Source organism: Herpailurus yagouaroundi, unplaced genomic scaffold, assembly GCF_014898765.1.
Source record: "Herpailurus yagouaroundi ecotype Mexico unplaced genomic scaffold, PumYag 210, whole genome shotgun sequence".
NCBI classification, from domain to species: Eukaryota; Metazoa; Chordata; class Mammalia; order Carnivora; family Felidae; genus Herpailurus; species Herpailurus yagouaroundi.
Window position 1 is genome coordinate 17,122,079 of NW_024412441.1, and position 23,486 is coordinate 17,145,564.

Below are 23,486 nucleotides of genomic sequence, written 5' to 3' on the forward strand. Positions count from 1 at the left end.
GCTGTTCCTTCAGCCCAGGATGCTACTCTTCCCCCTCCCCCATCTTTTTGATGCACTCGCTACCCAAGTCATTACTTGTCTTTAAATTTAGTGTCTATCTTGCCTGCAAAGCTGTCAGTTCTAAGATGGCAGAGTTGGGATTTGTCTAATTCCCAGAGCCTAGTACAGAGCCTTGCGGACTGTAGACACTCAATAAACATTTGTTGAATTGAACGAAACTGAATCGAATGGCCTGCATTTGGCTAGAATGGCTTTTTTTTTTTAATTTGTTTTATTTGCATTGACACATAATAGTTATAGTTGACATTAGTTTCAGGTGCAACACGGGGGTTCAACTTCTCTCTACATTATGCTACGAATGACTTTTGGTTCTTTCCAAAACTCCTACTCATCCACAAAAAGTCCAGTTTTGCCCCCTGAAGCTAACCCAGAGAATGTGCTGAGCCTCAAAAGGCAAGTCTCCAAGATGAGTCCCAAAATGTTTAAAGAGATGGCAGCACCACGGGTGGCTCCTCCATGGCCGGTCTGGACAGATGAGCCTGTTGGGGCCAAAAAGTCCACCTGTGACTGACCTTCAGCACAGCCCGTGCCCTGAGCCAAAGCTCATTTCATGATTTATCTCTAACTTGTTCTTTCTCCACCAGATACTATTTCTTTGTCTTTTCAACTGGGAAAGAACTGTGCCTTGTCCATTCATGGCTCTGTGCTAGACCCGGCGCTCAGTAAGTATTTGGCAGGAGAGGGACGAGGGATGCTCCTTCTTCTTTTGACATGGGAACCTTGTAGGTGGCTGGGAAGTATCTTCCTGTTGCTTCCACTGCTCTGCTCTGGAGCAGCCCATCGCTGGACACCCCACCATCATGGGGGCAGTCCAGAGATTGATGGTGTTGTATTTGAATCCCGTGGGGCCTCCAGAAGCTCACCAGTGTGTGGAGGGCATGGAGGAAGTCCTACGCCTTCCAGGCAGAGCCTGAATTCCAGGACACCAGGCAGAGGGGGCCCCTGAGTTTCTTCCATCCAGCCTCCATTGCCTTCATCCCATACTTACAAGGGAACCAGTTCTGCCCAAAACAAGACCCATTTTCAATTCAATTCAAATCAGTTCAATTCCATCCCAGCAACTGTGGCACTATGCAAGCCAGGGCAAGATGGGCAGTCAGTCACTGAGGTACAGGGCAACAAGTGCTCTTTAAGAATTAGAGTGGCCTGGGGTGCCTGGGTGGCTCAGCCGACTTCGGCTCAGGTCATGATCTCACAGCTCATGAGTTTGAGCCCCGCGTTGGGCTCTGTGCTGACAGCTCAGAGCCTGGAGCCTGCTTCGGATTCTGTGTCTCCCTCTCTCTGCCCCTGCCCCACGTGCACTCTTTCAAAACTGAATAAATGTTAAAACACATAAATAAAATAAATAAAAAATAAAAGAATTAGAGTGACCTCGGGGTGCCTGAGTGGCTCAGTAGGTTAAGCATCCAACTCTTGATTTCAGCTCATGATCTCTGGGCCATGGGATCGAGCCCCACATCAGGCTATGTGCTGACAGCATGGATTCTCTCTCTCTCTCCCTCTCTCTGCCCCTCCTCCACTCATTCTCTCTCAAAATAAATAAACATTTAAAAAAGTAAGAATTAGAGTGGCCTCACCTCTGCACACACCGATTCCTCATGCTTTGATCTCCTATAACTCTGTCCAGATGGTTCATTATAGAAGAGACTACATACTGCTCTCTATCACCACTTAATTGTTCTTGCGTTTGCATGTGCATGCATGTGCACATGTGTGCACGTATGTGTATGTGCATGTGTGTTTATAGTTCAAGTTCCTGGGGTGCAAAGATAATATGGTGAGTTTCTTCTGACTCTTCGATGGATCTTACACAGGGCAAGGCACAAAGCTGAATGAATGAATGAATGAATGAATGAATGAATGAATGAATGAACAAACCCTAAACTCCCACTCAGGCTGAGGATCTGGGAAGAGGGTCAGACCGGGAATCAGGAATTCTGCATTTGAAATGCAGCAGGTGCTGTGTAACATGGGCAGGTCTTCCTCCCTTTCTGTTACTCACTGTCCATCCCCCAAAAGAAAGGGGTTGAATTAGATGATCTCTAAGAGTCTCCCCAGCTCTGAAGGTACTGAAGTCTCCCTGCCACACTAGGTTCTGTTCCCAATTGCCAGCCCCACTCAGTCCCTCCAGACACAGACCTTGTCAGACCCATGAAGGCCCCAATCCAGCTCAGGGAGGGCCTTTGCTCCCCTGCCTCATGGGGCTCAGGGCTATTTTGTCTAAATTCTCCAGGAACAAACAAACAAAAAAAGCACAGAGGCTTTTGCTAAAGCCCAGTGGGCAGGTCTCTCTGAGGACAGGGATTAAGTTTGTCTCTGTTGATCCCCCTCCGGTCAACTCTCCTGTCTGGGAACCAGCTTCAGATTCCCTAGGGTTTATCCCCCTCGCATGCTGCCATTCCCTATGCATTACCCGTGCACTGTGCTCAGCAACCCCTGGAGTGCCTTTGCGAAGCAGAATAGACCCCAGAAGAAAACAAAGCAAATCTCAGTCCAGGCTGGTTCTAAATGAACTCCCTCTTCCTGCAAAAATCCTGTTTGGGAAGGAAAGGAGATCCTCCTGACTCCTCGGTCTGGAGCATCTCTGCTAGACCCTCACACCGGACCTAAAAGACCATCTCTACTGGCAAGGAGTGGGGGCAGTTTCAAAGGGCCCCAGCTCCCCCTCATCCCAGCCCAGGACGTTTTCAGGCTGTGATGGAGCTGCTGGTGATGGGTTTGCAGGTTGACCTTTACAGGATTATGTGGATTTGGAAGGGTCACTCCGAGGTCAGCACGTCTGGGAGGACAGAGCCCAACTCCACACAGAAGAGGTGGGCCGAGGGGTCTGGCTCTCTGAGTGACCCTCTGGCTCAGAACAGCCTGTCTTCGCGGGGAAATGGGCCTGCTGCCTCTCAAAAGGGTCTTACTCTCCCTACCCCAGAAACCAGATTTGGGCCGTAAGGTACCATTCCTACTGATACTGCAGTGACAGGACTGTTTTTGTAAAGAGTGGATGAGTAATTTTTTTAGCAATCTATCCAATATTTTTAAATCCAAGTCTTAAAAATCCTAATGTTCCAAAACAGAGGAAACACTGATGCTTCAATGTTCAAACAGGACAATCTTTTATTTTTATTTATTTTTACATTTATTTATTTTGAGAGGGAGAGAGAGAGAACATGAGCAAGGGAGGGGCAGACAGAGAAGGAGAGAGAGAGAGAATCCCAAGCAAGCTCTGGCTGTCAGTGTAGAACCCTTTGTGAGGCTCAAACCCACGCACCTCGAGATCATGACCTGATCTGAAACCAAGAGTCGGGCGCTTAAACAGTTGAGCCACCCAAGTGCCCCAGAACAATCTTTTATTTTTAAAATGAAGTTCTTAGAGTTCATAACCAAATGGGGTTCTCTCAGCCCATTTTTAAATGATCTTGATTCTGACTCATTTTATTTAAAATATATGATGTTTATGTCCTCTTTTTAAATACAATCACACACGCGCGCACTGTGATCCTGGACAAGTTTCTCAGTATCTCTGGGCCTCAGTTTACTAATTTATGTAGTAAATATACTTCGTATAATTTACATAATATAAGGATGGAGAACCATGTCCCAAAGTCCCTTCCAGCTCTTTACTTGTACAACATCAAAGGGATTCTGGGCACCCAAACTCACTGCAGCAGCTCTATAGCAAGGAGATTATTCTGCCTTGGGTAATCCTCCAGGCCCCCCTCAACCTTGGGCCATGGGTGGGGCAGAGCCGGCTGAACTGATGAAGGAAGCCAAATACTGCTCATGCCTTCAATAAACACCTCTTCGAGCTCCCCAAAGGTGGCTTCACATCTGTCCTGCTCCCTGCTGGCGCTCCAGTCACCTAGCATGGGGTCTTGTACATCACAAGTACCCAAAATGGTTGTTGAATAACTAGGTGGATTAATTAACTAGTTAACAAGGGCATGCATGCTGGGTCTCTATCAGGATTCAAATAACTTTTCCAAAGCTAATTCTGATGTGTTTCTGTTCTAAGAATACATAATGTGATTTTTTTCAGAGTATTCTAGGCCAGTTATTGGTCATATGTGTAGGATATTAAAACAGATCCAACATAGCTCCTATGAAAAGCTTGCTCCCTGAGAAGTGAGCAAGCTGCGTCTCCTGCCATAAGGGAGAACACCACACGGAGAAGCCTGAAATGATGTCATATTAGGAGAAATGAGCCCATGGTTTTTATTGTTCTGGTAGAAGGTAGACACCAGAAGTAGAAACAGTCTTTGGACTGGTTATTTTCTAGGTGAGGTGATGCATGAATGACAAAACACTATGGAAGTCACAGACATTCTGTGATGGTGACTGCATCACGGATGGGCCCTCCCCATTCGCTGGCCAAACCAGAGGCCACAGAAGCAGCCTCTACATAATTGTCAGAATTCTAGATGAATTATCATCTCAGAAACAACAGTTTGGAGTTGGACTAACCTGGCCTCCCTGTTCCATCTGTCAAGTGGTGAGTTGTTGGATCATGTGATGTGACAGCACCTGTACACCCACATTCCTGACTCTGGACAGCTTATTCTTAGCAACCACTATGCACTTGAAGACAAAACCCATGGTGGTGTTTAGACTTGGTAACACTCCACACTACTGAACCCAAGTTAAAAATCAGGCACCCCTGCATGGCTCAGTCAGTTAAGTGTCTGACTCTTGGTTTTGGCTCAGGTCAGGATCTCACAGTTTTGTGAGTTCAAGCCCTGCATGGAGCTCTGCACTGACAGCACAAAGCCTGCTTGGGATTCTTTCTCTCTCCCTTTCTCTCTGCCCCTCCCCAACTCATGCTGTCTTTCTGTCTCAAAATAAATAAACTTAAAAAAAAAAAAAAAATCATGTCCCAGAGTCCATTTGGGTTTACCTCAGAGAGAAAGGTGGCTATCTCCTTCAGCTTCAAAATAGATTGTCATACCTGATCATAAAGATTTATCCAAGTGTAACACAAAAATGTTGGCAACAGCACAGATAACTCCCTGACTAGCTAACAGAAAATCTAAAGCTATCTGATTGTCAATTTCCAACTGGGCCAAAGAGTTTAGATTTGTCTGATAAACCTCAAAAGCTTTGGAAGATCATTTATAACTTCAGCTAAGATTAATAATACATTTCTCTCATCCTTTTCCAATGGTATAGCCCTCATTATAGAAATCACCATTTAGACATTCCACATAAAAAGTGAAAGAATATTTCCTCCAGCTAATTTTCTAGAATAGCCTATGTGGTTTCATTTTGTAAGTTCCTAGAGGCATGTTTCAGTGAGATATGTTTTGCAGAGGGTGTTGAGATCTTAAATACCTAAACAGTTTGAACAAGTCAAGGCTTGATTTCCACATTAAAAAAAAAAATAGCACCCTAGTGGAGGACAGACTGTCTTGAAGGTGTAGGTGCTTAACAATAGACTTGGATAATCTCTTGACATCTCCTTTGGGAAGAACAACAACAAAATCACACGACAATGTCCAAAGACATTTCTCAGTAAGAGAAATGTTGCGGGGCAACAGCTATGCTATCAGCAAACCCTTACTACAAAACTGAGAAGTGGAAAGAAAGGGGCAAAAATTAAAGTCAGAGGGCTAGATGAAGGACAGCATGTTCGTCTGTGGCTTCAGACATCTAGATGGCCTTATTCTAAAGATTTGGAAGAATAAACTGTTTTTGCCATGCTGTCTTCTGCTTATGAAGGTCTCAGGCTAGAGTCTCCTGAAGATCTTCTGCTTCTGGAGGATTCTTAAGGGTCCTCACTGGGAAATTTCTGTTTAGGATGGCCTTCCAGTTGCCAGGGAGGGTTTGTGTTTCTTTAATTGAGAAGCACAGATCCAAAATTCAACCCCCTGAAGTTTTACTGCTTTACTGGGTGTCAGAAATACCAAAAAAGTCTTTTTCCGTTATGGTCCAAGGGTTGCCTTTCTATGATGACTTTTTCTAAAAAACCAAGTCGTAGGTTGTTCAAGGATGGATTAGGAGTATGTTAATCATAAAACTAGCAGATTGGGGGCACCTGGGTAGCTCAGTCAGTTAAGTATCCAACTCTTGATCTTGGCTCAGGTCTTGATCTCAGGGTCATGGGTTCAGACCCTGCGTTGGACTTCACGCTGGACATGAAGACTACTTTAAGAACAAAAAACAAACTAGTAGATGTATGGATCCATTATAGTATTTGCTTATTACTGCTTTTAACAGGGAAGAGTCTAGGATTAGAGATAAAGTCCTAGGTGCTTGGGTAGGCTTGTTACCTTAACAAGTAGAGAACTGATATACTCTCAAAGGAGTTGATCTTATTGTCAATAAGGCCAAGGAAGGATTTTCAACCAGGGAAATTGAAGTGTTTCTGAAAGCTAAGCTAACTTTAATTTGAAAAATCTACCCATCCTTTCTACTCTGTCTGAAGATTGGGGGTGGAGGGAGTATGGACAGAGGAAATTTTGAGTAAGCACCAATATCTTGCAGAGATCCTAATGATCTTCTCAGGAAAATAAGGATACTCATCATTATAGCAGTAGATCGGGACTCCTCTAGTGAGAAATACAAAATTGAATGCCTTGTTTTGATGCTCTTCAGCAAGGAAAGGCTTCAACAAATCTGGGGGGAAAACATGCACAAAAAAAAAAAGCCAACAACAAACAAAAACAGCCAAATATATTCATATTCCATCACAGGGAATAATTGTATAAAATTCATTTGGGGGTTTTCAAATGGGCCTTGAGGTCTTGACGTCCACCCATGCCCCATCTTTACTGCTTTGCCAAGATGGTGTTGTTGGCAGGTGAGGTAAGTACTAGAGCAAGGTTCAGTAAACGACAGCCCACAGGCCAATTCTGGCCCATGGGCTTTTTTTTGTAAATAAGTTTTTGCTGGAACACAGTCATGCCCATTTGTTTATGTACTGTCTATCACTGCTTTTGCACCCCAGTGGCACAGTAGAAGGGTTGCAACAGGGACTGTGAGACTCACAGGAACCTAAAACATTGACTATCGGGCCCTTTACAGAAAAAAGTGTGTCGATCCCCAGTCCTAGGCTCCATTAAGATGGGCCATTTTGGTCATGTTGAAAGTTCCCCAACCTGGTCACTGTAATTCCAGACTATTCTTGGCAGAGTTGCACCCTTCTGTAAAATATGCAGAAGAAGCTGGGTTACAATGAGAATCCTGCAAGGAGTGGACCTCCAGTCTGGTGGAGAGGTTGATTTGGACTGAGATGACTCATGCAAGTTGATACCGTTTGGCCAGATGTGTTGCTTCTGGGCCTCCTGTCTTGGGCTTGCAACCAGAGGGTGACTGTCTATAACTATAGTCCTCAGCAAAAGGAGTTTTTGGAGATTGTGTTTCTCAAGTTAACTCTCTGGGACACAAAGTCAGGACAGAGGAAGAACAGCCGGTGTTGTTGGCAGATGAGGTAAGCACTAGAGCGGGGTTCAGTGAACAACAGCCCACAGGCCAATTCTTGCAACATTTTCAGAGGCGACCCAAGATAAGGTTCATTCCCTGAAGGCCACCAGCCAAGCAAGACCTTAAACTTGTTGGTCTTTGGGGCTGGTTTTGGCCATGAATTTATTGGTATTCACTTGCTGATGATTCTGTGCCCATTTTTACCCCTTGTGGACAAATAAATTTCATGGCAATACAGGACAAGACAATGTGAGATTAGATGAATAACACCTAAACTGGGGAAAAGCCACCGCTCAGTTAGAGAAAGCCCTTATGATAAAAAGTGAAACTGACTTTTATTGACTTAGCGAAGCAAGGAAGAACACGAAACTGACAATTCTTTTACATAACATCTTGTTAAGAAAAATGAGTGCATTTTATTTTATTGCCCCAGGTGGGACTCAGAAGTTCTTAGGGCAGGAGATCTGAACAGGACAAACAATTAGACTGGCTGATTTCTTAAGGCGAGGGTTGGTGTATGAGACGCAAGATTCTAAGCCACAGAGGAAGGCTCGTACAAGTCACAAGGTATTCTGCTGTTGTTCCCACAACTGATAGCGCACTTGTTCTGGTCCTCACTCCCCAGTCATTCCAGAGGAATAATGGCTGTCATTTATTAGGCCAGGCACTGTAGACAATTTATCTCTGCATATCTCTGTGCCAGATACTGTCCACATTTCATCTCAGTTAAATCTTACAGCAACACTATCCAGTTGGTATTATTCTTCTTTCCCCTTGACAGAGGTGGAAATTGCCTGAAATATGGCAGCTAGTAAATGCCTGAGCCAAAGCTAGCCTTTCCCCATATCAGCATCTCACTGCCTCTCCTGTGAGTGTGACTCCATGGATACAACAGCCCTCGTTCCCAGGCCTCCCCTTCTACTCGGTCTGCAAGCAACAGAGATATGCCACTCAAGCGTCCCCACACCCAGCACTCACACCCCTTCATACTCAGGAGGTCTCTCCCCATTTTTCTCCCTCCTCACTCAAAGTTTAAAGATAAAGCCACGTAAGTGACCAATAATCATACAAAACGGCACTCAATGTTATCAATCAAGCAGGAAATGCAAATGCATACCAAGCCATAATGAGACGTCATTACACCCCCACCAGACAGAAGAGCTTAAATTATAAGCACTGATAATATCAAATGTTGGCGAGAATATGGAGCTACTGGAATTCATATAATGGTGGGAATGTGAATTGGTACAACCACTTTGGATACTCTTTAGCAGTGTCTGCTATAATTAAATATATACCTTCCCAGATGTATTTCCAACAGAATTGGCTACATGTTCAAAATGCTCAGAGTAGCACTATTTGTGACAGCTAAAAACTAAAAGTTACCCAAAATACCCATGAACAGTAAAAATGGAGAGATATATCGCCATATATTCACAAAATGGAATATTATACAGCAATGAGAATGACCCGCAACTCATATAACAATATGGATGAATCTCAAACATAATTTTGAACAAAGAATTCACACATAAGAATATGTACTGTATGGTTTCATTTATGAGAGGTACCAAAACAGTCAAAATTGCTTTGATACAGATAATGTTAATCCTCAGCAGGGGGATATAAAGACTGGAAAGGACAAAAAGAGGCCTTTTGAAATACTGGTAATGCTCTGCTTCTTAGTCTGGGTGCTGAACACAGGTGTGTTCCCTTTATGAAAACTAATCAAGTTATACTCTTGTAATTTGTGCACTATTCTGAATGTATATTATACCTAAAAATAAAAGTTTAGGAGCGCCTGGGTGGCTCAGTCAGTTGAACGTCTGACTCTTGATTTCGGCTCAGGTCATGATCCCAGGGTCATGGGATCAAGCTCTGTGTCAGGCTCTGTGCAGAACATGGACCTGCTTAAGATTCTCTCTCTCTCCCCTTCTGCCCCTTTCCCCCCGCTCGTGTGCTCTCTCTCTGTCTAAAATAAAAATAAACAAACAAAATAGAAGTTCAAAAAAGGTAAAGGCATACAGCCCCTCCTTACCATCCCACTGTTTCCTTCTCCACCCAGTAAGATCCATTCTCAAAGAGAAGGAGTTACATGTCCAGAGGGCCTGTGTCTGAAATGCCCTACTCATTGGTGCCTACGATAGAGGTTCCTAGTGTCTGAACAACCTACATAGCCCCACACACACTCTATAGCACACACCTTTGTCTTGCACCATGACAAGTGATTATGTGGTAGTAACAAGGCTTTAAAATCAGACACCCCATCTCTGCTACTTACCTACTACAGAGCACTGGGCAAGGGACTTCATCTCTTCAAGTCCTATTCCCTTATCTTCAAACAAGTTGGTAGCATGTGCTATTCACGGTCTGCCCAAAAGTCGTGTGTCCCACTTCTTTGCTTTCCACTGCCACTGAGCACACCACTTGTGTGACTTCCTAGACTCTCTAGTTGCTAGAGCAAGAGCTTGGAAATGCTAAGGATGGGAGAGCAGAAGCATGGGAGGGCACTCGTGTTCTTGGTGACATTGCAGTGTCAACCCTGGAACCCTGACTCTGGACAACCGCTGGGAGAGAGAGGCCTTGGGTGGTGTCTCCTAAAGGGTTTGTCCTTGAGGGTTTGTTTCCTCAATTCCTCCATAAGGACTGAGATGAGAGAGCTTTCTCCAGGCTGCAGGACAAGTCCTGGGGAGGATAGGAATCACGCATATTGGATCCAATTGCGAGTTGTTCAGAAGTACCTTCTTGCATCATTTCCCACAAGCACTTGCTCAGTGCCTCTGAGTCCCAGGTGCTATGCTGTGAGTTGGGGACACAGTGGTGGACAAGTCAGATAGGATCCCTGGTTATCAAATGGCCACAGAAGTTCAAGTGAACTCACACTCTGTCAACTTTCTAGATCACTGTGAGCATATTCCCAACTCTGTTTTTGGAAATCCACCAATAATCAACCCAAGGACACTCCTAGAACCCCTATCTTGAGGCTGCCCAAGATGAATTGTTCTGAAGAAAAGTGAATATTTATCTAGTACCTTCTTCGTGTAAGAGGTGGCGCCCGTTTTCACCCTTCAGGGAGATTAACTTCTGGGGTGGTTGGCACAGGACAGATGTTTGATCTGAATAGCACAAGTTATCATGTCCACAGGAACCACAGAGAAGGTCCAGAGCAGCTGAGTCAGCTTTAGGGATGAGGTGACCCTAAAGGTGGTGGGATTCCATCAGGCAGAAGAGAACAGGAGATTATCTACGGGAACAAATGAAGGGACACTGCCCAAAGGGGGAAGAACACAGCTGAGCATGAAGACAAACGACAAATTGGGCCAGAGAGGTGGTTTACAGGCTGATCAGAGGACCTTAAATACCAGGTTAAGGAATTTGGATCACATCATGTGGGCAAAGGGAGATTTTAGGTCAGGAAGCGATGTGACAGAGGAGTTACGGCAAGATTACTTTGGCATCTGTAAGAGGGATGATTAAGACCTTGGAAGGAGCAAATTGAGGCAAGAGCAGCTTCAGAGGTTTTGGAGAGGGGCTCACACCCTCTGGGTTTTATTCCTGGCTTGGCTGCCCTGCTGAGTAAGACTGTACCAAACCTGGACTGCCTCTCTCCACACTCCCTATTATGTGAGAAAAATAACTCCTTACTTGTTTAGGGTTTATTTTAAGTAGCCAAACGTAATTCCTAACTGATATATGTGGCAACTCAAATACCTCTATTTCTCCCTCTTTCTATGATCTCACAATCTGGTGCAAGAATGGATTATGCACCTGTTACGTGCTCTTCAGAAGCTGTCCACAAGAACAGCTGAAGAACCCTCATATTATGCTACCCGGTTGGTCCCAACTCTCAGCCTTGTAGGGACCCCCGTGGCTTGCCTAGATCCTCCAGAGACCAGGAGGCAATGCCAGCTGGAATGACCCCAGGATACCAGATTGCCAGCTGTGAATCCAAGGGAAGAGCCCTAGACCGGCAGTCAAGAGTCCAGGGATTCTGGAAGACCACCTCTGCCACTAATCAGAGCACGACCTTGACCCAGGCATTCCCCACTCCCCTGGGCCTCATTCACACCTTCTTTAAAATGGAGATTGAGCTAGTATATCAAATTAGCTTACATTTAGCTGTAAATTATCAAACAAAAATAGCTTATTCAAATGGCTTCAACAATAAGGATGTTTATCACCTGATAAAATCCAGAAACAAGACCGCTCCAGGGACCGATATGGTCAGCTGCTCACCAATGTCATCAGATACTCTGCAATTCTCCGTGAATTAGTTTTATCCTCCTTCTGACTTCCTTCAGGGGCACAGGGATGACTACCAAAAGTACGCTGCACCACAACCAGGCACATCTCAGCCAAGAAAAAAAGAATCCATCTTTCTTGTGTTTCATTTTTAGGAGCAAGAAACTTCCCCTACATTTCCCTATCAGACTTCCCTTTACCTGTTATTGGCCAGAAGTGCCTAGTTCCAACCAATCACTGAAAAGGAAAGTGGGATCCCATCTGCTGTGAAGTACTTTGCAGAGCCTACCATGACCAGTACAGAAAGGGAACCCACCTTTCTACAGAAATACCACATGACCCCATGATACAGAGCAGATAAAAGCAGAGGCCTTTGGACTGACGTTAGGATGGGGAGAAGGCTGGAGCCCACCTTCTGTCTTCAGAGTCCCAGTCACAGAATCCTAGAGCTCTTTCCACCAGTATGAAACTACTAGGCTTGAGCTCTAAGGCAGCTTTCCCCACTCAACATTCTGTGGGTCTCTGATTCAAAGATGAATGGCAGGATGGGGTCAATGTGAAAGGGAAAATTACCCACATCCATAGAGGTCGCCCTGAAGATGTAGCCAGTCAAAGGGCGTGGGGGCTTCCTCTGGGTTTGCTATAGCTCAGGAAACTATATGGATTATCCTGCACTTTATACTCATAATAGCAACACCCATCTATATGTTTTCCTGTCTGCCAGGTTCTTGGGCACACATGATCTCATTCAGTCTAAGAAATAGTCCCATAAGTAGTATAAGGCCCAGACAGCTCTACAGTAGAGCGATAGAGATGGAGAAACCAAGGCACAAATCAAGAAGGCATTTGTCCCACAAAACCCAGGCCTGGAGGAGACCAGCCTGGGCCAAGGCTGCCAATTGGGCCTAAGGATGAGTGACACTGAGGGGAAACTGGGGGTCCAAGGCAAAAAAACATAGGCATGATGGCCAGCCAGGGGACTCAGGTCTCTCAATCTCTCTGAGCCCCTCTCCCCTCATCTGTAGAGTGCACCCTCTCAGGGTCATTGGGAGGACTGGGGGAGCCCTCTGGAGGCCCCTGGGTTGTTGAGGAGGGCTGTGGGGGTCCTCCTGGCTGAGGCTGCAGACAGCTTGGGGAGGACGAGAGCTGCCTCCTCATCTCTGGGCTATACCTGAACGAAGCCTGGGCCCCAAACGCCCACTGCCACCCCATGCCTGGCCACTGTCTCCTCCCGGGGCTGCCAAGGCAGGGCCCCTGGCCCCGCACCTCCCCCACTCCCTGGAGGCAGGCAGCTGCTAATGGCTCTCCCCACAAGCTGGTTCATTAAAGATTTGTTCTGTCGAGTTGCAATCAAAATAAACAGACCAGCCTGAAAGCCAGGGAACTAAAAACCAATTAAGAGGGAATGGAGATGGAAGGAGGGGTGAGGGCAGGAGGGGAAAAGAGGCCGGGGCTTTCCAAAGACTCAGTTCCCATGGCAGCCAGCTTCCAAAATAGTCTGGGAATGAAAAATAATGAAAACCACTGTGGAGAGCAAAGCGATCCTGGCAGGAGAGTCCCGACCTCGGGATTGGTTAAATCCCCTTGCTCGTGGCTCCCAGAGGGCACCCCAGTGGGTCAGAGCACTGGTGACCTGTCCTCCCTCCCTCCCTGCCCATTCCTCTTTCCCTCCCGAGGTGGTGAATGGTTCAGACCCTCTACAGGGCCCACAGCCAGAGCATCAAGGTGAGGGAACCACACTCAACCCTGCCCCATGTGGAAACCAGAGAAATATGATGGAGGTGGGAAGGGCCAGGGACGAGACTGGAGGGGGAAGTTCCGGCACCATGAGGCCCCCAGCCCCATTTCAGAGGGCTTCCTGGAGGAGGTGATATTCAGACTGATAACTGAAGTAGGAGACGGCCAGGAAATGAATAGAAGGAATTGCTTCTTCAGGAAGAAAGAAGAATTGCAAAGGGAGAGTAGGGGAGTGAGAAAAAGAAAAACCAGAGGTTCAGTAGGGCTGACAATTCTTGAGTTAGGCATATTCTGTGCCAAGCTTAGTGCTTTTTTTATGCACTGGATCCTCAGATGAAGGAACCCTGACAGACTGAGAGTCACAGATGTAAAGGGGGTGGAGCCAGGAGCCCTGCACAAATCTGTGGACCCTGTAACCGCCTTCCTTCCCCTCTGTCTGGAGCCAGGCCTTCTGGGGAGCCCCCAGTTCCCTGTCCCTTCCCTCACCCTGGCGACAGGGGAGCCCAGCGTGGAGTTTCTAGCAGTCATTTCCTACTGATCTCTCCGAGGAGGCCCTGCAGCCCACCGGGAGGCATCACCGTTTAACCATCTCCAGACCCCCTTGTGGTCTGGTTTCTGTTTCACTGGTGAGGCAACAGGAAAGCTGAGATCCTATTAAGCTGACTTGCAGATGCCAAAAAGGAATAACAGCCAAAATTGAGTTAACCCTTGCATACTCCTTTGTCCGCCCCTGCTTCCCGGACCACAGGAATAAGCACTGAACCACATCACTGGCAAGAGAAGCAACACCTCGGCCCCGGGAGAATGGGCACCCGGGTCCGGAAGGCCCCCCGGGCAGGTCTGACAGGTCGGGAGCCTCCTGTGTGGGCATAAGTGTGATAAGGGGCAGTGGCCTGACAACACTTGCCAGGTAGAAGGGCTCCTGGGTAGGAAGCAGGACTGTGCTAACTAGACCCCGTTCTTCCACACAGGAAGGGGCAAGGTGGAGTTCAGCTGCCCCAGGGGCAGTTCTCAGGCACTGACTTTTCACTAGTCTCTCTTTCCAAGAAGCCAAGTCAGCGCCCAGTGGGAACCCACTGGAAATGGGATGCCCCCCAAGGAGGCAAAAGCAGAGCCTTGGCTCCTAACTTAGCACCACCCGAAGGCTCAGAGCAGAACAAGGGGAATGCGGGCCAAAGAAAGAGCACTGGGCTGGGAGTCCAGAGGCTGGCCTTAAGCAGGCGCTCATCCTGTCTTTGGGGTGAAGGAAGCATAGGTTTTGCAATCAGTCCAGCTCTACCTCCTGGGAGCTTTGTGACTGTGAGCCAGGGACTCCTCTCTGAGCCTCAGTTACCTCAGCAGCAAATGGGCACAGTAATGCTGACCCCGTAAGGTCTGTATTAGGGTGAAACAAGGTGCCAGAGTACCCTGAACATGCTGGGCAGGGACTAGGAATTCTAGCTTTCCTTTCTCCTCCAGACCTCAGCTCTGCCAGCTGCAAAATGGGATGCCAACCCTCCTAGGTCAGGTGTGTAAAGCACTCAGAAAACCGCAAAGGCCTATAGAGGGGCGCAAGAGGTCTCTGGCTATGGAAGCTGCCAAGAAACCACTCCCTTTCCAGCCCCCATAACCCTAGGCATCTCTTTCATCTGCCATCGGCCATAAGGCCTCCCTCACCCTGCATGGCCTCTTCCTGGGTGGTCTGGAAGAGCTTCTCTGGCCACAGAGAAAGTGTAAGAAACTCACAGCAAAAACACGAAATTAGAATTATTTTGGCTGTCCCCACCTGTTCCTCTGCTTACTGTTGAAGGAAATGAAGCCCAGGCATAGACAGTGATCCACCTGCAGTCACAGCTTGCAAGTGCCTGGGTTTGGAACCCCAGGGCCATCAACTCCAAGGCCTGTACTCCTGCCCCTGTCTCGTCCCACTTCCCAGTTCATGGGCAGAATGATTCCTGGGCCCAAGATGTCTGTCCAGGCCCTGAGTGAGGAATTTTCAGAGATCTGGAGTGAGTCTCTCCTTCTGTAGGTACTGAGAGCATGGTCCCCTCTCCACCGGTGGGAGAAAGCGACACACTGAGTTACCACCAGCTTCCTTGCTGGCCTATGCCTGTCTGGAAGGAGCCAATGAGGCAGTGAAAAGGGCAGCCTGCCTGGAGGCAGTGACACTCAGGCCTGGGTTTGAATCTGGGTTCAGCTGTGTAAACCTGCATGAGTTCCCCAACCTCTCTGCCTTTTAGTCCCCTTATCTGTCAATTCATAAATCCAGGAGGAATGCTCGTCCCATCCCACAGGCCGCAGGGACATCCACAGAAGATAACTGATATGTGTTGAAAACTGTCAAACCTTGTTATCATTAGTAATTAGCACAGTCATTGTTTGTGTTTCTAAGCAGCAGATTCACTAAGTGGGTTAAACAGCTTCTCCCTCCCCACTCCTCAGACCTCCCCATCCTGTTGACACTAGTCCTGCTTTGTTCACAGACAGTTGCAAAGGTGACTGCGTGCCCACCCATCAGAACAGCCTCCCCCACCCTGGGTGAGTGCCCACAGAGAAACTGAGGGTTGAAAGCTTATCTCATGTGCTGGTTGTCCTGGCCCCAACACAGAGCAAAGGAAGCAAGTGTGGCAGGTATTTTCCCCGTTTTGACTCCCACGAATGAAAAAAGAACAACACATTAGATCAATAGCCACCTGACACATTTTTGTGTAGTGCTTACCACGCACCAAGCACTGTACTTTACACATCAAGTGCTGTGCTGGCCAGTCATGGATATAAAATCCTGGGAGTCTCACTTCACAGCCTGTGATGGAGCAGTGACTTCCTTTCTTACTTCCTTCCTGCCTTCCTTCCCTCACGTTTCCACCTTTGATCTGCAAGCCCACATTTCCACGCAATCCCGGGCAGCAGGGAAGACTGGGCAGCAGGGAAGGCCCCAGCCATCTGAGAGAGGACCCAGGGGACCCAACCCAGTCAGAGCACCAAAAGGGAATGAGGCAGGTACACAGACCCTGGGCCCAGAGAAGGGCATTTGCTTGGAGATTTTGCCCAAACAGGGAAGCCCTTCTGCCTGGGTGTCCGAGAAAGAATACTTCCCAACCAGCCACCCCCAGACCAACACCACTAAAACTAATACCAGAGGCTCTTCCAACAAGGCCTGGGGCTCCAGGGACACTCAAGGAGTATCGAATCAAACTAACCAGGAAATCAGATGAAATTGAGGCTTCCTCAGACATCTGAGGAAAACAGAACCCACTGAGAGCAGAGCCAGGTCTTGAGGGTGGAGCAGGGAGTCAGAGAGTGCCCACGACAGCTGAGAGGAGGCCCTAATCCTGGGGGACTCTGAGGAAGTCGTGTCTCCTGAACTGTAGGCACTGCTCTCCCGCGTTCCCAGGGGTCTACAGAGAGATGTGGTTAGCCACTGGGTTCAAAGGGACACTGTGTTTCTCACGGGTCACCCATTCAACTCTTTCAGCCACCCCCATGAAGCAGAAATCATTACGCCCAGTTAAATCTAAAGAACCTTCAGCTCAGAGAGGTTAAATAACTCAGCCTGGATCACACAGTGTCCTTGTCGGGGTCATTTAGCTGTAAAGAACTTATATACTTCTTGTTTAGCAGGATAAAATAACTAGCCAATGTTGTTCCAACCCCCACCCCCTCCCCTTTCCTGCCAGGGGAACTCCTGCTGGCCCACTTCTCTGCTTTCCCTTCCCATCCTTGAAAACACCCCTGCCGGCAAAGTGGTTCTTTGGGACTTTAACAAGCAGAATTGTAAGTAAAAGGGACAAGAGAGGAGGATCCAAGAGGCACTGGGGGTAGCCCTGGAGTAGCTGTAAGGTGGAATTATGGGGAGAGGAGAAAGAAGGATTGTGCCCTGAGGAAGCACAGAGGCCGCTAGAGAAGTGGAGGGTAGGCTAGGGAGTATCCCCTTTCATGACTGAGAAATGCAAAGAAAGGACTGAGGTAATAATGACATAACATTTGGTTTCCAAACTCTGTTGTTTTTGTTTTAAGTTTATTCATTTATTTTGAGAGAGAGAGAAGAGCAAGTGGGGGAGGAACAGAGAGAGAGAGAAAGAAAGAATCGCAAGCAAGCTCTGCATTATCAGCTCGCACCCCGACTGGGGGCTCGATCTTACAAATCATGAGATCGTGACCTGAGACAAAATCAAGGGTTGGACATTTAACCAACTGAGCCACCCAGGCGCCCCCCAAACTCTGTTCCTTTGAACCAATACCACTGAGACTAGACCCCAGGAGTCACAGCTTTGTAGACATTGCATTTGCCGGGCGAGGGGTGATGAGGGAAGAAATGGAAATGGGAACTGAGGCAAAGCAGAACCAGCCTCCTTTCTCAAGTCACCTTTGCCTTCCTTGGTGTGATGCTCTCTTCCTTCCACTCCCTCCATCTCGCTTTGTTCACACTTAGGAATTTCTGTTCCTTTATAACTTTGGCCAGCACACGGCCTTCCATGGCCACCTGTAGCATCTTCTTGGCCCTCTTCTACAATGATGGCAATTCTGCTTGTGTTCCCACTGTGAACTGTCTCATTGCATTCATGTTTCCTGGTTCAAAAATCATTTCCCTATCATTAAGTCTCTTTTTGGAAGCTTTATCTTCAAAGGTTAGCCCTAAGGTGTACCTGACTCTCCACTGTGTTTGACTTGTGTGGCTCCATTATCAAGTCGAGGGCTTATGAATCTATAGACTTGTGTGCAGATCCTTAAAGAATTCACAATTATAAATGGTTTATTTTTTATTTTTTTTAAATTGACTTAAAGTTTTTTTTTTAATGTTCATTCATTCTTGAGAGAAAGAGAGAGAGAGAGAGAGCATGAGCAGGGGAGGGGCAGAGAGAGAGGGAGACACAGAATCCAAAGCAGGCTCCAGGCTCTGAGCTGTCAGCACAGAGGCCAACACAGGGCTTGAACTCATGTATCAGGAGATCATGACCTGAGCCGAAGTCAGACACTTAACCGACTGAGCCACCCAGGCACCCCAGAATACTATTGACTTTAGGGCCTTCTTGCTGTGGGTGCTTCTCACTCAACAGGAAGCAGGCTGGTGTGGGGAGGGATAAGAGGAAGGGAGGAAGGGTAACAGCAAGGGGACTCAAGTGCAGCCACCTTACTTGGCATCCACTGGAGCCACACAGAACACTCAGGAACCCTGGCCTGACCAAGCTGTGGGAGAGCTGCTGCTCCGTCTCCATTCTGCCCGCTCTCTCTAAACGTCCTCTCTCCTGCAATGCCGTCCCCATTGCATAGGCTCCTTCAAAATCTAAAAAGAATTTTTCAAGCACCTTCAAAAGATCTTTTAAAAACTTTCTGAAAAGAGATTTAAATATGGGCAAATGATTTCTGAATAGGGCAACATGGATAATGGGGCCTTTAAGAATAGATTGCTTGGGGTCCCCTCTTTAGGCTTTAAGGAAGAGAAAGTGCTGCCTTCCCTTCTCCATCAGGAAGGAAAGAATAGCCCCTCTCTTTATAAGAGCTGCACAGTCCCCCAAAGGCCACCGACTCCCAGCTCTCCCCGGTCCTTTTATATTAACCAAGGCAATGGGTCTTCCATCCAAGGGTCCAAGCAAGGGTGGACAGCTCCATTTGTACCCAAGGTGAACATGCCTGCGTACAGAGCATGGTGCACGAGACAAGATCACAACCAAGTGTGCAGGAGAGATGGATCTGCCCAAGGGGGTATGCGCTGAATCCCGCTGGCATTTTAAACTTCCAGGCCAATTATTTGTTTCCGTCTGGACAGACAGAATGGGCCTTCATGAGGGGCTGTGGATAACCGTGATCACGTGAAAGTGTCAGACGAGCTGCTCTGGACAAGCCAAGGGCAAGTCAGAGTGAAATACCGTGCTTCTCAGCACTTCTGAAGAAAGGCAGCTTTACCACTTTTGAGTAGATACAGTAATGGGAACCAGGTGTGACCAGGAGTGGTCCTTGGGGAACAACTTCGAGGACTAGCTAGGAAGGTGTTGTAACCAGCAAAGTGGCTATTTATCTGTGAATGGGTGAGTGTATGTGATTTGAAATGTCCTGCTTGAATGTCTCTCCCAACATCGTTTTCTCACTATCTTTTTGTACTTCCATGAGGAAAGATCAGCTAAGCAAAGGCTAACTTCCTCCCAGCTGTGTCTAAATTACTCCAAACCTTAAATGAGTACCTCTCCCCCATCAAAGATGTTTGCCTGAGTGGCAGCTCACGAGGAAGCCTGTGTTTCACAGCAGGAAGAGGAGTTTAGCCAAAATTTCCACATGGAGACCACATTGATCCCAGCCCCAATCCATCTCAGAGTGAATGTCTACAGATTTAATTTTTTTTTTCAACGTTTATTTATTTTTGGGACAGAGAGAGACAGAGCATGAACGGGGGAGGGGCAGAGAGAGAGGGAGACACAGAATCGGAAACAGGCTCCAGGCTCTGAGCCATCCACCCAGAGCCTGACACGGGGCTCGAACTCACGGACCGCGAGATCGTGACCTAGCTGAAGTCGGACGCTTAACCGACTGCGCCACCCAGGCGCCCCGAATGTCTACAGATTTAGGTGCCCAACGATAGTGGATGAACTTAGCTGAGTTGAAATACTCAGGAGAGAAGGAGGGAAAAGTGAAAGCTTCCCAGAGGGACTGGTCCTGTGTCAGATCCAGTAAACAGGTATTAAAATTGTGAATAATTCAGTTCAGTGACTACTGTGTAACTCATTCTATAGCAGATGCTTTGAGGAACAACCATGGTCCATGTGATCCAGGAAAGTGAATCTTGTAGGTGAGAGGGGACATTCATACAACAATGGCACAAGGCAAATCGAAGGTAATGCAACAGGTTAGAAAAGAACAGGATTTTACAGTGATGCAGAAAAACAAGATTACTTCTAGTTGGAGAACCACAAGCAGCTCTCTGAAGGAGAAGATTTTTGAGGTAAGCTTTAAAGCTAATTAAAACAAAATAAACCATTAAATAGGCTACGCTGACAGTGGATACATGAATGAGTACAGTTATTTGGAGAACAGTTTGGCAGTATTTCCTATGGTTGAAGATATGCATTCCATCACCCAGCAATTACACATCCGGGTATACATGGTTTAAAAAAAAAAAAAAAAAACTCTCACACATGAACTAGACATTCAATGGCACTTTCTATGTAATGTCAAAAAATTAGTAATGACCTAAATGTCCACTAATATATTAAAGGATGAATAAATTGAGGTATATCCATACAATGTACTATTATACATAGGTTGAAATGAATGTACTAGAGCTTTGTGTATCCATGTGGAACAATCTAGAAAGGTTTGTTCAAAGCATTTAAGGCAACCTCTGACCAATCATTAGTTGAGTACTAGGCTGACCAAGCAAAGACTTCAATGGTTGTACACAGGGAATGCAGACTTTACAGAATTAGTCAAGCAAAGTCACGAAACAAACAGCATTGGCCAACAATAACAACATTAACCCATTTAAGGAGAGGAGAATCTGATCTCCAGACTTATCACATTATATTATCTACATCATACTCAAACTGTCAAAATGTAAGGAGAGGGGCATCTGGGTGGCTCAGTCGGTTAAGCGTCAGACTCTTAATTTTGCTCAGGTCATGATCTCACGGTTTTGTGAGTTTGGGCCCCACATCCAGCTCCGTGCTGACAGTGCAGTGCCTGCTTGGGATTCTCTGTCTCTGTCTCTCTCTACACTTTCTCCACATATGCTGTCTCTGTCTCTCTCAAAATAAATGAACTTATAAAAAAAATTTTTTTACTGAAAGGAGAGAATCTTGAAAGCAGCAAGAGAAAAATAACTCATCATAAACAAGAAACTCTATATAGAAACAATTCTATATCCAATAGGACGATCCTTCAAAACTGAAGGAGAAATTAAGATATTCCCAGATAAACAAGTACAACAGAAATCACAATAAATGTATGAGCCAAGACAGCCAGAGATTGTTAAGCTGGAAGTTTTTAATCTAGCTATATGCTATTTATAAGAGACACACTAAAATGCATGGACCCAGAAAAAGTGAAGTAAAGGGATGGAGTTTGATATAACAGAAAAAATAACAATTGAAAGAAAAGTGGTAGAGTAATATTAGTACCAGACAAAATACACTTTAAGGCAAAAGGCATCATTAGAGATGGAGGGTCAATACATACCAATGAAAGGAAATTCACCAGGAAGATATAAAAATATAACATGTAGACACCTAATAACATGACTTCAAAATGTATAAAGTTTGACAGAATTACAAAAGAGAAACTGACAGTTCCACAATCAAAGTAGATTTCTCTGTCACTGAGAGACATTATTGGTAATGACTTACCTTAATTAGGGGTGCCTGGGTGGCTCAGTCAGTTGAGTGTCCAACTCTCCATTTTGGTTCAGGTCATGATCCCGGGATCATGGGATTGAGCCCTGTGTTGGGTTCTGCGCTGAATGTGGAACCTGCTTAGGAGTCTCTCTCTCACTCCCTTTGCCCCTCTCCCTGGCTTGCACACTCTCTCTCTAAAATAAAAAATAATTAATTAATTAATTAATTAATTAATTTATAATCTTAGTCTAATGGACAAATATAGAATTCTTCACTTAGTCATTGTATTATTCATATTTTTCCCTTGGAACATTTATAAAAACTGACCATGTATTATGTACAAATTAGAAATTGATAGCAAGAATACTTTCAAACTATTATTTTGTAACTTTATAAAAACATTCCTAAATAACTCCTGTGTTAAAGATGAAATTATAATGAATTGAGGAATGAGAAAATATTTAGAACCTAACAGTTAAAATAACAGCATTTCTAAGTTTCTTGAGGCGGTTACAAGAATGATAAAGAGAAAAATGCATTTTCATTTATGGCTCATGCAAGAAAAGCTGTAAAGGTCACAACCTATAAAGAATTAAGTGACCAGCTCAAGAAGTTAGGGAGGAGAGAAACAACAAATAAAGTAGAAGGAAAGAAATAAAGATGAGGACAGAGACTAATGAAATAGAAAATGGGCATAACAAGCATCAATAAAACTAAAAACTGGTTCTTTGAAAAGACTGATAAAGTAGACAAATCTTGGGCAAAGTTGATCAACACACAAGCGATTGTATAAATGGACAATGGTGGAACCACATTCCCACGCCAGCAGGGGACCCCATATCCAGGAAGTTACATGTGAAAGAAATAGCCTTCTATCTCATTTAAGCCATTGTCACTTTCGGTGTCTGTTTCTCCCAATCAAAACTACTCCTAACCAAGACAGAGGGTTCAGCCAGGCCTGGGCTGGGTCTAGGCATCCCAGCTAGGCCAGGCAGGATGAAGATGGTGGGGGACAGTGAGGAGAGCCGGTACCATGGGTGATCAAGTGAAGCTGTCTCTGAGAAGCAGAGGTGACAGATGAGGTCAAAGTCTGGCTGGGCTGAGGTGGCAACTCCGACGGTGGTGACCAGGACAAGCAGTAACCACAGTAAGTGCCATGACTACGTTCAACAGTCTCTCCTGGCTTTACCAGGTGGGCTTATCCCAGGGCTATCTCGTGGAAGCCAAACCCACTGGGCAGGTCTGGTTCCTCTGGGATATGGGTTATGGTCTCTGGCTTGTGTTTCCAAGCCCACCTCAAACTGGTTTAAACAATAAAGACAATTCATTCCCTCATTTAGCTTAGTTTGATCCCACAGCTCAAAGTATGGTAACAAAGATGCACGAAACTGTCCCCACATGGTCTTATACTACCCATCCCTCCAACAGCTCCAGATTCTTCCCCAGTGAGTGAAATGGCTTTAGCAGTTCCAAACTTCCCAGCCTCAGCCCACACCACCCAGGGAGAAAAAGAGCTCCTTCCTCCTTTACCAGTCTAGGGTTTAGTGTTCTCTTATTGGCCAAAATTAGGTCATGTGCTTGTCTCTATGCCAATCAACATGCTGACTGACTTCAGCCAATCAGGACTCTCCTGGAGTCTGCTGGAACTGCTGTTAAGTTGGACAAATTGTAGAGCCTCACTCTCTCCTCATGTACTGTAGAAGCCGTTAATATACCTAACTTGTAATACTTCCAGGT

At 46.1% G+C, this 23,486-nt stretch overlaps 1 long non-coding RNA gene across 1 annotated transcript; it reads right to left on the reverse strand.

Annotated features, from left to right (window-relative positions):
• Positions 1-237: 237 nt before the first annotated feature.
• On the reverse strand, positions 238-21,811 carry LOC121016371 (uncharacterized). Its single transcript, XR_005784249.1, has 2 exons — positions 21,762-21,811; positions 238-1,061 (listed from the first exon to the last, which is right to left on the reverse strand). It is a non-coding gene; the product is annotated as an uncharacterized LOC121016371 (long non-coding RNA).
• Positions 21,812-23,486: the final 1,675 nt, after the last annotated feature.